The sequence below is a fragment of the Callorhinus ursinus genome, unplaced genomic scaffold (assembly GCF_003265705.2).
Source record: "Callorhinus ursinus isolate GAN/ISIS: 27379988/994484 unplaced genomic scaffold, GSC_fseal_2.0 scaffold26, whole genome shotgun sequence".
NCBI classification, from domain to species: Eukaryota; Metazoa; Chordata; class Mammalia; order Carnivora; family Otariidae; genus Callorhinus; species Callorhinus ursinus.
Window position 1 is genome coordinate 25,067,048 of NW_027397088.1, and position 12,305 is coordinate 25,079,352.

The window sequence follows — 12,305 nt, forward strand, 5'->3', positions numbered from 1 at the left end:
TTTGTTTTACCCCCAAAAGTTGGATTCCACACAAATCCTCCGAGCAGAATCGCCCACGCTTCACTGCTGGGTAATCCGTGGAGACTCGGATTCCACGTGCCTTTTAACCTTTTCATGAAAAATGACCCCGAATGCCAAAACTATTAGATAAAGCTCTCGATTTTCAGCAAAACTCAAGGAGAAGAAGAAAACTTCCTCTTTTCCTTGTATATTTAAAAGTAATTTTGAGCAAGAGGCTTACCTCAGCTCTTCTGAGTGGTTTTCCAAACGGTTGGCTTCCAATCGGGGGAGAAAATAAATTATTCACACATTGACTTTTATTGAAAATGATTTATGTATGTGAAGAAAGTAACACATCTCTTAAATGTCTCACTGCGTGCTTAGGAGATGCTTATAGGATTGTCTAAAAACTGCAGAGTACGACTTTATTTGGGCAAACAATCTAATGAACCGTAATCTCCAAGGCATGTGGGTTGTTTGTGACTTAAACCAGTCCTCAGTCCCTGTGGCTTGAATTAACCCGAAAACGGGAGGCAGGAAGAGACCGTGGGAACCAGAGCCCCAGATCTCCAGCAGGACTGGGCTGGCCCATGTGCCTGCAAAGCTTCGGGGAAGGAGTTATTGGAACAAGGTCTGGGACGGATCCTTTTGGGGGCTTGTCCTCGGACTTGCCTTCGTAAGAGGTCCAGAAAGGAATTTGTTCATCAAGGCCAGACCTTCCAGAACGATGTTGAGAGAGCAGCGCGGTACGGCCAAAGCCCAGGCTTCAGCAGAGGAAAACGCCAAAACGACCCTCATGTGGAGATCACCGCCCCCCCGCCCGACCCGCCAGTGCCTGCATGAGAAGCTTGTTACTTTGCAGGCTGGGGAAGGACCTGAAGTTTTTAAGGAGAGGATTTGTGTATTGTTCTTGTAGCTGTCTTGGTTTTAGATTTTTCACATAAAAAAATAATTATTGGAAAGGGCCCAATGTCAGAAGTTGGTGGTCTGTTGCAATAGTCTCAGAAGAAAGGCAAGGGCTTCAGCTAAGGAGGTAGGGTGGGAAAGGAGAGAGTCTACATCTGAAATATTTCTGAAGCGGAAATCAAATGATGAGACTTGCCAGTTTCTGGTTGCCAAGTGAGGTAGCAAATTCTCTGCCTCTCTGTCTCATGGGCTCATGCTTACAAACACACCTGCAACAAAAATTCAGAAAACAATACCAACTTAAGTGCTTGCATTCTGATACATTCTAGTCTATTTCATTTTTCTAATGCTGGTTACAAACTATGGGATCGATTTCACAACGCACTAATGCACTAATGTGACCCTCAGTTTGAAAAATCTTTCTAAGGGAGATTACAGGTGCATCTTACCAAGGACCCTATGTTTTTTTTTTTTAATTTTTTTTATTGTTATGTTAATCACCATATATTACATCATTAGTTTTTGATGCAGTGTTCCATGATTCATTGTTTGTTCATAACACCCAGTGCACCATGCAAAACGTGCCCTCCTCAATACCCATCACCAGGCTAACCCATCCCCCCACCCCCCTACCCTCTAGAACCCTCAGTTTTTCAGAGTCCATCATCTCTCATGGTTCGTCTCCCCCTATGTTTTAACATGTGTTTGGTTTTTCTGACCCTCTGTGACCCCTGAGTACTTGTGCTCACAGGTCAGGTTGTGAAGTGGATTGATCCTTATAACTATAGGTTGACAGAACGTATCATTCTATTGCTTTAAAAGTAACAAAGAATTGGAGAATTTAAAAAATTCTTACATTCCATAATTTAAGATCCAGACAAAAAACCATGATTCATACTTTGCATTGGAAATCTAAAAGCTACCACACACACACACACACACACAGAGCTTATTACTCTGTGTCAATCATCACTCCAAGTTTTTCCTCTTCAAAAAATGAAAAAGTATAGAAACTAATTTTGTCGTTAAGAAACTGAATCACAGAAAAGTCATAAAACTCACCCAAGGTCTTGGAGCTAGGAAGCAGGAGGTTGGCTTCAAAAGGCTCTAGCTAGTTATGGACATCACCTGCCTGTGTCAGGTCATTTTTTTTCTTCCTCTTAATATGTTAGAACTGATGTTCATGTAATTACATTTTTATAGCTGTGTGTGTGTGTGTGTGTGTGTGTGTGTGTGTGTGTGTGTGAAGCAATACTGTAATTTTATTTTGGCAAATTTTCTATTGTGGGAAAGTCAACCTTCTGAACTTTCATTTTTGAAATAATACTGCCATAAACATTTCCTTAAGATCAACTTTTGTTGCCCTCTCCTACTTCTGAATAGTAAAGCAAGGGAAGCAGTTGCAAAGAAAGTAACAGTTTTCTTTAAAAAATTATAATAAGTTTATTCTCTCATGATATGGAAACCATACAGCCCATTTTTAATATTAATTTAACATTCTAGTCTGTTGTTTTTTTAATTTTTTAACTTTATTCATTTATTTTTTTAGTAATCTTTACACCCAACATGGGGCTCAAACTCATGACCCTGAGATCAAGAGTCTCATGCTCAGAGCTGAGATTTGAAGTGGTGTTACGTTGGCCTCCAGAACCTCTATTCATCTTCCTTGTTTTCCTCTGAGCAAACATTGGAGGCACTTAGTGTGGCTATGTGACCTCAGGACACCTTATTTTTCTGGACATCTGTAATCTCTTTGGTCAAGGTGTTGCAGGATTTTTCTCCATCGGTGCCCACAGTTCAGGGTCACACCACTTCGAAAAATGAAGAGGTGGACCAGACAGAGTGATGGGCAGCAAAGCAAGGTTTATTGAGCGATAGCAAAGTGATAGTACAAAGCTCCCGAGGACTGAGGGGACCCGAAGGGGGGGTGCCCTCCAGTCTGTTGTTTAAAAAAAAAAATGTTTATTCTATATTTCTCCATGTATGTGTGTGTGTGTGAGCAAAATAAAGGCGTCTACAGATTTTCACTATGTTCAGTGAGATTAGCAGACTTTCACTTACCAGAATATCTACCCTACATGCTTCTTAGATTTTCCTAGTATCTAAGATTTAGACCTACCTTTTAAAACTGTTAACCTTTTTCATGTGTTTCTTCTTTTTTCAATAACTATTTTTGAACTTCGTTTCAAAGACAGTTTCATCTATCTTTAACAAACATTATTTCACATTTAACTTTACCTTTTTCAACTGATCTCATCATTTTTGAATCACTCTATTTTGATTGATTGCTTGTTCAGGTATTGAGTAATTATTTTGTTTGCTTTGTAGAAAGGGCATGTGTACAATTCCATGGTTTGTAAAAGTTGTCTCTAAAATCATCAAGTATTAAATATCAAGAGCAGGTATGATGCTGTTCCAGGGCTGAGGGACATAAAAACAACAGTTTTTAAATTAAGAAATAAGTATTACTTGGTCTCCAAACTAAAGAAATGACTGTTTTCTGTATTTGGGAGATAAGATTTAAATATATGCAATGACAACAATTATTTGGTGCCAAAATCAATGCCCAAAACAATAATCTGCTCAGGGTTTCAAAATGGAGAAACCTCTGTTTAAGGAGGGTAGCAGGGAAGATGTCCTCAATTGAGTCAGATGGACCTGAATGACTTGTTCAGCCTGTTTCTGCTCCTTCTTATGAAACAGCATGCCTTCCAAAGGAGTTCTAGAAACTTCTCAGAGGACAGAGGAAAGAAACCCACCACCGTCTAATGAGAAAGCACTGAAGTGCCTGCTTAGAAGAAAAGCTATTTGCATAACAGCGGAAACCCGCTGGAGGAGCCATTCAGGTAATCTTATTTCTGTTCTTCCTGACATTCCGACCTCTATTATTAGCTATTTGTATGTAAACAAAGACACTACTCATATCATGCCATTTCTTAATTTGTGACTCACACCTATAATGCTAACAACGGAGACTATCCAAAACCTTTCCATGAACGGCTCATCGCTAGATGACTGAAATGATTTTTCTCAAGCTCCATGGATGCTCATGAGCCAGTCTCTGAAAATAAGGAGACACAAGAATTAGAACTCGGGGGGAATTTTCTGTTGCACTTTAATGCAGAATACGGAATCATCAGAAGAAAAGCAGGACGTCTTTTTTTTTAACTTCCCAATAATAATCCAGTTGACTCAGATGCCACATGCCTATTTACCCTGGATCTTACCCCTTCTTCCAGTGTGGAGCATAGATTAGCCTTCCAGAGGAGCTAAGGAGGACCATGAGGTTGAAAACTACATGGAGGATGAAAACGGCACCACTGAGAGCACAGGATGCTAGAAGAAACCTTGGGCACCATTGGCAGCTCCCCATGGCCCCTGACAAACCAGCCAAGCTCTTCTGCTAATGAGGACAAACAAATCTCTTTCTAGCTAACCGACTACACATGGACTTTTGTGAAATGCAGCCCAGTGCATTCGTGACTGATTCAGTGGATAATACCTTTCCATGAGCATGCCAACTTCATGGACCTGGAATTTTTTGTCTGCCATGCACAGTACTGAATCCTCCCACAACAGTGCCTGGTGTGTGGGAGGGGCTTATCTGGGCCGACCCATTGAATGGATGGATGGACATATACTCAATCTAATTTCCACCTTTATCTCCTTTGTTTCCTTTTTTTTTAAAAAAATAAACCTTTTAGGGGAGCCTGAGTGGCTCAAGTCAGTTAAGCACCTGAATTTTGGTTTTGGCTCTGGTGGTGACCTCAGGGTCCTGAGATCGAGCCCCAAATGGGGCTCCACGTTCAGTGCAGAGTCTGCTTGAGACCCTCCCTCCATCTCCCTCTCTCTCAAATAAATAAATAAATCTTTAAAAATATTTTTAAAAATAAACAAACATTTTACAGTATATCTTTCCGGTTTATTTACCTGTCTGAGGCACTACTTTAGGACCAATGTGAGAGCCTGCTTCACCACACATACAAACCCCGGTGCTGTAAGGATACCATTAGGCTTTATATCATTTTTCCACTGGGTTGGCAAAAGGGTTTTGCACACAATTTGCATTTTAGTTTTGCAGGAAGTTCAACATTTTTCATAAATGAGCAGTCAGAGCATATTTATTTAAGATTAAACATTCATCTTCTGGGGACAAGTCTTAGTCTAATACTGGTTCTGGAAACATGTGGCTCTTGATCCTTCAAGGCTACTGTCTGTGTGTGGAATGGAGGAGCCCCGGCCTTGGAGTAAGGACAACTGGGTGAGCTTCCAACTTGCCTGTTTCTGACTCTTGTGATTGTGGCCACATAGCACTTTGTTTCTCCCATAGTCTTATTCACTCTCCTCGTCTGTAAGTCACGGCGATGACCTGTCTTAGTCGGGTCAGGCTAGCAGAATGAAATACTATATGTTGGGTGGCTATAGGAATTTATTTCCTCGTAGCTCTGGAGACTTGAAATCTGAGATCAGGGCGCCAGCATGGCCAGATTCCGGTGAGAACACTTTTCCTAGCCTTTACATGGCTGCCTCCTGGCTCTGACCTCAAATGACCTTTCTCTGCTGCATAGGTACCAGAACTGTCTTTCTCTCTCCCTCTTCTTACAAGCCCACCAATCTAATTCGATTAGGACCTCACTTTTATAACTTCTTAAGCCTCAAATACCTACTAAAGCCCATCTCCAGATAGAGTCACATTGGGAGTTAGGGTCTCAATGTATGAATTCTGGGGGGACAGAATTCAATCCACATTAGATACCTTTCTCATGCAGTCATTAGGAGGCTTGTAAGAAACAACGTAGGTAAAAGTAGGTTCAGCTACACACACAGCCAAATGCAATTTATTATTCCAACACCGTCCTGGGCAGAGGGAGGCACCTGCTAAATCCTAGTTTTTGGTCTTAACCTCAGAGCCTACTTACTCTACATATGGTGTCTTCCGTGGAATGATTGTGACCATGGGCAGCAGCGGTTCATTTCTTATGGGATCATAGCTAATGAAAACATGGGGGAAAAGTCCCATGAGGGAAATGGCAGTTCAAAAGAAATTTTTTTGGCCTGTCAGGTTAATGATGCTTTAAAGCAATTCTCAGCGTAAATATACATGCTGTAAAACAGGGATTTTCATAAAATGTTGGGATTATAAATGGGCGTGGTCCTTCTGGATGGCAATTTGGCAATGTACATATTAAGAGCCTTAAGGGGTGCCTGGGTGACTCAGTGGTTAAGAGTTGGCCTTCGGCTCAGGTCATGATCCCGGGGTCCTGGGATCGAGCCCCGGGTCAGGCTCGAAGCCTGCTTCTCCCTCTCCCACTCCCGCTGCTTGTGTTCCCTCTTTCGCTGTGTCTCTCTCTGTCAAATAAATAAAATCTTTTTTTTTTAAAGAGCCTTAAAAAATGTGGTGACCTTGTGATTTAGTATTTCTACTTCTAGAAGTCTATCCTAAAGAGATAATCACATATTTAAACAAAGATGTGTGATCTGTTTGATCTCAAATACCTAAAAATGAAACTCAGGGGGCGCCTGGCTGGCTCAGTTGGAGGGGCACGCAACTCTTGATCTCAGGGTCATGAGTTCAAGCTCCACGCTGGGTGTAGACATTACTTTAAAAACTTTGAAAAAAAGTTAAGAAAAAAATGGAACTCAATCTAAATAGCTAATAACAGAGGACTATTTATGTAAGTAATGATACATCCATGTATTACCTAGAAAATTATATATGTGCATATATGGCATGATACCTAAATATGCTTTTTATATGCATTATAGGTGTATCATATGTATTCACATTCATCTATACATATTTGTCATATCCATTAAAAGGAGATACTAAGAGTTATTTTAATTCTCTTCTTTATATATTTCTCTCTTTACAAAATTCTACAATAAACATTTAATATTTTTATACTCAGAAAAAAAAATATTTTAGCCAGGTTCTTACTGATCCTTCCACGATTGTTAAAAATATTTCCATTTGTCTTCTTAGGGTGTCTCTTGCGTTTTAATGTGTGAGCTGCAATGGTGTTTAGCAGTGACCAGTGGTGGGTAAAGATGTCTTAAAACACATCTGCTCCTCCTGTGAAAAGAGAGAGATTGATTGATCAATTCACTTCTATAATTCACCAGATACTTGATATTGGACTTGACTCTGAGAACAACAGCAATAATGGGGGTGGCTGATTTCACTGGGAGCTTGTTCAGCTCCAGGCAGTGTTCTAAGCGCTTTATAGATACGAATGCATTTGATCTTGCGGCAGCCTTATGAAAGACCTACAATGATCCTTCTCTCTGTTGTGGAGATGAGAAAATGAAGGTTGAGTATCCCAGATGACACAGCTGTTGGATGGTGACTCTCTGTAGTAAACTCACACCCTCTAACACTGGAGTCTATGTATGTTCTTAAATAAATGATGACTATGGTCTAGCCAGTGTCCTTTAAGTTACATTTGAGCTAAGTCCTCTTTTTTTAAGATTTATTTATTTATTTATTTGAGAGACAGAGAGAGAGAGTACATGCACAGAGCAGGGGAAGGGGCAAAGGGAGGGACAAACAGAGTCCCCATCAGGCAGGCAGCCCTGCTCGGGGCCTCAAACCCAAGACCCTGGAATTATGACCTGAGCTGAAGGCAGACACTTAACCGACTGAACCACCCAGGTGCCCCTGAACTTAGTCTTGAAGGGCAAGTAAGAATTCTTCAGGTTAGGGCTTTTCATAAAGGAGACACAATGACAAAGACCAGGGAGTGGGCATTGTCTAAGGTGGGGTGCTTGGGGTGAGCTACAGCTTGAACTGCGAGGAAGGTCCTTATATGACCGCAGTTAGAGTTCAAGCTTGTTATTCCTACATGGACCAGCTGAAACTGTTTCCAGAAGCCACCCTTCTCCCAGCTGCTCATCCCTCCAGGCTGCTAACAGATGAAGTCATCCCCCATGAACTTTTAAATAAGTTAAATGAAACATATCTGATGGAAATGTACCCAAATAAATGCTTAGTCTGTTTCTGGGGTGTTATAAAATGCACTTTTCCTCCTCCTCTTGTCAAGCAAACAAAGGCAAACCTGATTTTATCCTCTGCAGGCGTCCAAATCCCATGTAGGAAAAGGTATGCAGGGAACTCTCTTTTCTACCTGAGGACTGATCCGTTACTTGGGTGGGGAGATACGAGTTTCTGTGGCAAGTGTTTGCCTGCCTGGTTAATCTCAGGACTCATAATTATAACCCACGCTTGACACAGCTAACACCCCGGTGATCATTTCACTTCACAAAGACAAAGATTCATGCTGCATGTTTTGTATGTACTTATAAAAGTGCAACGCAGTCATATTCGGGTAGGTTCTAAGAAAGATTTGCCTGAAGCACAGCCTGCCGGTAGTGGTGGAGCGGGCAAGGGGGAAGCAGTCCTCTCTCTTTAGCTGGCAAGGGGCAGTCTCCCCCACAAGCCACCCCACAAACCACCGACTCAAGATGTGACCCCGGATGTCCCCATAACGCGTTTCGCAGACTCACAGTCGCTTCAAATGTAGTGGTCTTAACAATGGCACGTGCCACAGGTTGTCCTAAACTCCGTGGAAAAGGCCCCAGATGTAAGGCCTGTGCTAGAGGAACCACCGCTCACCCTCCGTGTGCTCACACTCACACGTGCCCTCATAAGCTCACACCCGAATGAAGACACTGACAACCGTGGCAGAGAAGGAGCGACAGGTACTCGGAATGCTCCGCAGGTGGAACAGCAGGGCGTTGATTTCTCCGCGTTCCTTCATTCCTGGCTCTTCTTCTAAGGGCTTCAGCCCTGTCTGCTTTCCGGCTAATGTGTTATCGTTTGGGAGTTCACTGAGTGAATAGAGTAAACATGTAGAATGGTGCCTGGCACACACTTCATGCTGCCCCAGTGCTACCAACTATTGTGACAGTAAGTGTTTTCATTCGTGAAAATATAAAAATTACATTTACTACCACCCTGACCTGCCTTGCCCTGCTGTACTTTGTACCTCCCTGGAGCGTTTAGTCCCTTCTCACATTCTATATAATTACGCGTGATAACTACCCTTTGTTGTCTGTCTTCTCCAGCCAAGATGTAAGCTCCAAGATGGCAGTGAGTTGTCCCTTTCCAAGGGGACAGTTGCTGAAGGTGGAGGAACAGAGCCAGAGGACAGTCCTTCAGGGCAGGGGCAGAAAAGGAAGACTTCCCCTCCTTATGCCGCCCCAAGACTCTGTTCTCACTCTCTGGGCTGGACGTTGTCACTGCCTGATGAAAAGCCATTGTGGGGCCTCTAGAACGGACAGAAGGGCAAGAGGAAGTGCGGCAGGGGTGGGAGAGAGGGCACGGAAAGGGGACTGGGTCTTAGGACTCACGAGAGCTGCTTGCTCTGCATCCGTCAGCTCTTTTCCCACCGGCCCACGCGGCCAGCCTGCATTTTCCTCTTTCCCTGGCTGGTCAGTTAGCAATTGCTAACGTGGGAGGCTCTGCATGTGTGGGGATAGGGGTATATGAGAAATCTGTGCCTCCCTCTCAATTTTGTTGTACACCTAAAACTGCTCTAAAATATATGTATATTTCAGAATATAGGGGAAAGAATTTCCAATCCACTCAGGCTTATTTATGTCTAGAACTCACTGGGCAAAATTCTCTCTCTGACCCTTAGAGTCAAGACCCTTGAGCACTCTCCCCAAACCTTCCCCAAAGCGCTGACCCTGATGCCTACCAGCTATCTCTCACCGGCCCTCGAGGCCAGCAGGTTTCCTTCCATTCGTGGGCTGAAAGCCTGCATCAGCTCTGTCCAATTCTTTTTTTTTTTTTTTTAAGATTTATTTATTTTTTTTAGAAAGCGAGAGCGAGGGAGCGGGGGAGAGGGGGATGGGCAGAGGGAGAGGGAGAGAGAGTCCCAGCTGACTCTGAGCTCAACATGGAGCCCGAGACAGGGCTCTATCCCACAACCCCGAGATCGTGACCTGAGCCGAAACCGAGTGGGTAGTTTAACTGATGGAGCTACGTAGGTGCCCCTCTGTCCAATTCTTAAACACACAATTGTATTCATTTTTTCAACTTTAAAAAATAATATTTAGTTCAGTGCATTAAAGTCCATATGTGTGTGTGTTTTTTTAAACCTAGTACTCAATATCTATCACACCAACTTAAGTTTAAGCAAGTCCAACAGTAGAAGGGGCATATTTTAATTTTCAATATTTATATATATTTAAAAAAAATTTTTTTTAAAGTAGGTTCCATGCTGGGTGTGGAGCCCAATGTGGGGCTTGAATTCACGCCCTGAGATCAAGACCTGAGCTGAGATCAAGAGTTGGATGCTTAACCAACTGAGCCACCCAGGAGCCCCAGTTTTTCAGCTGGGAGATCGAATACCAAGAAGGACCAAAGCAAGATGAAACAGGCCTTCCTAGTAAGTACCATACAAATTGCTTATGGAATGATAAAGCCACGTAAGTCTTCAACTGAGCTAACCAAAGCCTTACATTCCCCCCCTCAAAACTGAGGTGGGACAGTAAGAAAGTAGCTCCTTTTCCAAATTTACTCTCTCTTTCCTAAATTGTAATGAACCCAGGGCACTTGAAGATATGTCAAGTTGATTGTCAGAGTCCAGAAAATTTCATCAGAGCCTAGAATGTCTTTCAGGAAAGGTCACAGGCAGATGTGTATTTGGCCCAGTTTATTTTTATGCTTAGTCATCCCAGATGGCACGGGGTTGGGGGGGGGGGAGTCTGGAAAAACTAATATTTAATGCCTTTTAATTGAGGACTGCTGGGACTGCTTAGCAAAGCGTGGAATCCATGCACACTTCCAAATCTGGAAGACTCAAGACAAATGGAGCTATGGTTCTTTATGCCCTTAGGAATATGCCTAGAGAGGTAATTAAATATGTTGGGGAAAAAAGGCATTTTCTTTTAGTCTGTTGGACCAAGGTAAACACAGTGGAATTAGTTGTCATTTTTTTTAAGATGTATATGTTAATTTTAGAGAAAGATACACACACACACACACACACAGACACACACACACGAGTGGGGGGAGGGGCAGATGAGAGAACCTCAAGCCGACTACGCACTGAGCCCTGAGATTAGCTGGGTTCCAAGACCCGTGAGATCACAACCTGAGCCAAAACCAAGAGTCCATTGCTTAACCGACTGAACCACCCAGGTGCCCCAGTCGGCATTCTTTTTATATCAAATCACTTGTGAAATTCCCATGACTTAGAAAAAAACAGCTTTTACCAAGATCTTCAGTCACCGGCTGCCTGAGGGGCTAAGGGTAGAAGGAAGATTATAAATGAAACTTATCAAATATCAGCAGACACTAAGCACCTGCCCTTTACCAGTCACTCTTCAAAGTGCTTTCTATGCATTAAAGATCTTTAATCTTCACAAACATCTAGAAGGTAGGTGCTATTACCGTCATCCTCAAGACACAAACGAGGACACTGAGGCACACAGAGATGAAACATGGACTTGCCTCAGTCTCACAGCTAAGAAGTAGTGAGCTGGGGGTCAAACTTGGGAGGTTCCATCTCTAGAGACAACACTTTTTTCATCATGGAGCCATTTTACTGGCATGATACCATTTCTAGGACAAGTATTTTATATTTGCAGTTTCATTTACTCCTCACCCCATTTTCATGGGTAAGTAATTATTACCAGCCTACAGGCTCAGAGTGGTAAGTTTGTCAAATAATAACTCAAAGACATTTAGTTAATTATTAGCACACTGTTTTCTTGTGTACAGGTATGCCAAGCAATATAGATTTCATCCAACGAAGTCCGAAAAAGGTGATTATATAACAGGGGGAAGAAAAAGCCTGCAGAATAAGAACGGGATGTCATGTGTGTACATTATTTTTAGTATGGACAATCTGTTCTAACGTAGACTAAAGAGGACTTTCAAAGAAAATAATAAGTGATTCTTTAGAAACTCTCAAAGTTGTCTGTGGAGCATGTGACAGGCTGCCTCTGCATAATATATTCTTCCAAACCTCAGTCCACACTTCCATCTTGGTTAGGTGATATCTTCACCATCTCTGCCATTGGAATTTCTCAACCCCCCACTTGGGTCAAAAAAGGTATGAGAGCAATCACAAATGTAATAAGAAGTATTTGAAGTCCACATAGTCTCCAAGTATTTAACTGGCGTGTCTTATGTAGAAGAATAGTTCTCAAAGATCATTTTGATGTATTTGAGTTAAACAAGTATCATTTTTCCTAATTATTGTTTCAGTTTTAATTTGAGCCATAGTCAGAAATAAACCATGTAGCACCCATTCTTGTTTAGGAAATTTTAGTCAAGGTATAAAGGTCTAGGCTCTGAGGAATTTATTTTATTTTATGTTATGTTATGTTATTTTATGTTATGTTATGTTATGTTATTTTATTTTTTTATTTTATTTATTTTTTTATTT

The 12,305-nt window shown here is 42.0% G+C and overlaps 1 protein-coding gene across 3 annotated transcripts in view; it reads right to left on the reverse strand.

The window, feature by feature from the left end:
- Positions 1 to 297: 297 nt before the first annotated feature.
- H2BC4 (H2B clustered histone 4) overlaps positions 298 to 12,305 on the reverse strand; it is a 20,934-nt gene continuing 8,926 nt past the window's right edge. The window contains exons 2-3 of one of the 3 annotated variants that reach the window (XR_012373877.1): positions 3,145 to 3,327; positions 298 to 1,175 (exon numbers count right to left, since the gene is read on the reverse strand). The gene's annotated coding sequence lies outside the window, so the exon portion shown is untranslated. Of the gene's footprint in view, positions 1,176 to 3,144; positions 3,328 to 4,806; positions 6,980 to 12,305 lie in introns of those variants that run through there. The other 2 variants (XM_025891194.2, XM_025891192.2) reach the window with 2 other exon arrangements.